Source organism: Elephas maximus, chromosome 22, assembly GCF_024166365.1.
Source record: "Elephas maximus indicus isolate mEleMax1 chromosome 22, mEleMax1 primary haplotype, whole genome shotgun sequence".
NCBI lineage: Eukaryota > Metazoa > Chordata > Mammalia > Proboscidea > Elephantidae > Elephas > Elephas maximus.
Window position 1 is genome coordinate 47,338,983 of NC_064840.1, and position 3,779 is coordinate 47,342,761.

The window sequence follows — 3,779 nt, forward strand, 5'->3', positions numbered from 1 at the left end:
ATTATGCTGATGATGTTGCTTGTTTAGATCCCTCACTGGTGGTAGTGGTGCCTCAACTTTGGACTCTAAGTTTAGAGGCCTTGTAATTCACACTTATGTGCTTGGGCATTATTTCAAAGTATAACCCTTATGCTAAGGAGACTGGATCTGGAGGTGTTTCACAGCATTAACCATACTTAGAGGAGCCAGGTTTCCTTCTATAATATAGGACCCGGTTTGAAACCCAGGTCAGACTTCTCCCTATGGTAGTTCCCCTCAGGGGACTTGCTTGCCAGCAGATCTTTGTTGGGACTATTCCACTTCATCAGAGACTTTCTAATAATGTTGAACCTGAAAAAGAAAAGAATTGGGGTCTTGATCCATTTGGTTGCTCCCAGAAGGACCATCGAATGCTTTGCAGATTTATTCATTTTATTCCCCCTGCCCACTCTCTCCAAAAAAACAAAACAGCCCTACAGACTGAGGGGTATTCAGTGGGGTTGAGTTCATTAAGTTCACTGATTGGGAGCCTATCTAAGTTATAAAAATGTTAGGTTCTTGTCTGTACTTTCCGTAGTTTTCCTGTAAACCTAAAATTGTTCTAAAAAATGAAGTCCACTAAAAAAAAGTTAGGTTCTAAATTTCTAGGCACCCTATTACATCTACTATAGTTCAGGTTCCAGGGTTAAAGATAAAACCTGCAATCTGGCCCTCAAGGAGCTCACAGCCTATAAATTAATAGGTAATTTCAATGACATGTAATACACGAATAAGCAGTTTGCAAAGGGTACATAGGATAGGGAACCACAAAGAAAAGGGAACCACAAAGAAGGGGTACTTAAATCAACCAGGCCAAGTGACAGTCTGAGTGACAGACACTGTGCTGGGTTTAGAACTGCCTCTCCTGTCTGAGTATAGCCCATTGTCTTCAAACAAAACATGTGCACCTCTACCATTTCCTGGAGGCTCCTCAGACCCTGGTGATAATGATAGAGGAGTCCATCTAGGGTTGGGAGTAGGGTGATACAAATTTTAAAAGGGTTCCAAAAACCTCAGCAATCAAGATAAACAATATTTTAATGCAAAAAAAAAAAAAAAAAAACATGGAAAATTATGGCTACCTGGATTTATAAATAAATTTTTATTGGAACCAGGGCCAGGATTAGAGTAAAGCAAGTGAGGCAGATAATGAAAGTGCAGGGTCAGATCCTGTCTTTATTTAAAATTTTGACACTTTGCTCATCATGGATTTTTTGCATTAATTTTTAGTTTTGAAACATTATATCTTTTTTTAATTGTGCTTTAAGTGAAAGTTTACAATTCAAGTCAGCTTCTCATACAAAAAACATGGAATGCTTCATGAATTTGCCTGTCATCCTTGCACAGGGGCCATGCTAATTTTCTGTATTAAAATCTCCAATTTTAGTATATGTGCTGCTGCAGTGAGCACTCCCCCCTTCTATTTTGTGCCCAAGGGGGTGCCTCACTCACTCCACCCTAGACCTGGCCCTGGGTCCACTCCCATCAGTCTTTTACACATATTTGCACGTGTCTGAGTCAGCGGTTGAACACAGCTGAGATAGCTGCTATATGTACATAATTCCAAGATAAGATAAGTTCTGTAAATGAAAAGAACAGGCTACTATGACAGAAAATAATATTAAGTAACAACTTTAGATTTGGTAGTTAGCAAAGCTAACTGAAGTTGCTTGCTACTGGAACTTAGTAGAGACTAAGGAGAAACAGAAGAGGAATGTGGGGAAGAAAATTTTACAGAAGTGTGAACAACATATTAAAAGGTCCCAAAGCAGAAGAGAGCTTCATGGAATGGAGGGACTGAAAGAGGACCAATGAGGCAAGTGTGCAGTAGCATGAGCTCTGGGGAGCTCATGGTGTTAAGTGGTGGGTTCATGGGTATTTATTTTCTTATTATGCTTCATAACTCCCACATATGTTCCTTATATTCTTCTGTATGTTTAAGTATTTCAGAATTTTAAAAAGCAACAACAAAAAATGTGAACAGAAGTTTAAACTGTGTAGCACATGCAGCATGTGGATAACTCTTGTAAAAAGCCTTCCTTTGAGGGTGGGAGGGGAGACAAGGCGGCATGGAGGGATGTTGAGCCAAGGTAGGGCTTTCCAAAAAGATGGTTGAGCATAATCTGAATCTAACTATGTGGAAACAGCAGATAAACCTAAATGGATGAGCGCCTTATAAAATAACTGCCTGTATTCTCATTTACCTTGGACATGTCATCAGGGAAAACCAATCTCTAGAAAAGGACATCATGTTTGATAGAGAAGATTAGTGAAAATGGGGAAACCCTCAATGCTATGGACTGAAACAATAGCCACAACAATGAACTCAAACATATTAATGATCAAGAAGATGGTGCGGTACCCCACAACATTCTGTTCTTTTGTACATAAGGTCACCAAGAATTGGGGCGGACTCAATGGCAACTAACAACAATTCTTCATAAATATTGGTGCTATGAAAGATGAAGAAAGACTGAGGAGTTGTTCCATATTAAAGGAGGCTAAAGAAACATGACCATCAAATAAAATACGTGAACTTAAACTGGGAGAAGTAACTATAAAGAGCACCATTGGGACAACTAATGAAATTGGAAAATGATAAAATATAGAATAGAGATTATGAATATGTATTGCATCAGTGTAAGTTTCCTGAAATTGATACTCCTATTCTAGCTATATAATAGAAAGTCCTTTTTTTAAGGAAATACACGTTGAAGTATTAGGTACGAAGTGGCATGATATATGTAACTTACTCTCAAATCGTCCAGAAAAAGAAATAATGTGTGTGTGTGTGTGCGTGTGCACGTGTGCACACGCGTGTGTGGGAGGTCAGGGAGAAAGAGAGAAAACAAAAGTTAGTTAATCTGAGTAAAGGCTATATTGAAGTTTTATGGTATTCCTATAACTTTCCTTTAAGTTTGAGATTATTTCAAAATAAAAGTTAAAAATTTAAGGTAATAGACACTGGAACATCTTAAAGGAATAATCAAGTCAAGAGGGAGAGATTGGAAACTAAGCAGAGAGAGGTGACATACAAAGGTCTAGGGTCCCCCCAAAATGAGTGGAGATAGGATTTTAGGCTTACCTGGAGGAACTGGGTTCTGGTAGGAAAAGGGATTCTTCTTTCCTTAAAAAGGCATGAAGAGGGGATGGATACAGTTGCAGGTAGGTCTGTAGAGTTAGTGATGACAAAGTGAGGAATTTTCTGTCTGGTGGTTTCTATTTTATAAGTTAGGAGCAAGATGAGCTTATTAGCTGAGGGTCAAGGGAGATATGGACAAAGTACGAAATAGTTTTGTGGTGTATAGGATATAAATCACATTAGAAAAGCATAGCAACCTTGTTGCGTGATCTTGAATGCCCATTTGATGCTGATCAAGAATTTAAAGAATCACCAATTTGCCAAGTTGCGTGATTTTTCTCCAGCCATGCCAAAGGCGTTGGTGCCAGCTCATACAGAGAAAATAGCTGGATTCATCAGGGTTGGAGTGACACGAAGAGGAATGGTGCTGGGGCTAAGTATTTCAAGGAGAACGAATGTTATGATGAACCTTGACATCTGAGCAGAACATCACCTTTATGCCCTGTAGTTCTACAACTGATACTCTGGACCATCAATTGGAGACAAGGCTATCAGACAACAGAAACAGTTAATAGTTTTCTTCGTTTTGAGACTTTGGAGGATGTTTGTATTCATACTTGGAATAAAAATAATATGATTCCATTTCTCATAAGTATATAATTGTGTCTTTCTTACAGAA

General features: G+C 38.6%; 1 non-coding gene across 1 annotated transcript; it reads right to left on the reverse strand.

Annotated features, from left to right (window-relative positions):
- Positions 1-1,320: 1,320 nt before the first annotated feature.
- Positions 1,321-1,429, reverse strand: LOC126066172 (U6 spliceosomal RNA). The gene has a single exon (XR_007515027.1). It is a non-coding gene; the product is annotated as a U6 spliceosomal RNA (small nuclear RNA).
- Between the last annotated feature and the right edge of the window lie 2,350 nt (positions 1,430-3,779).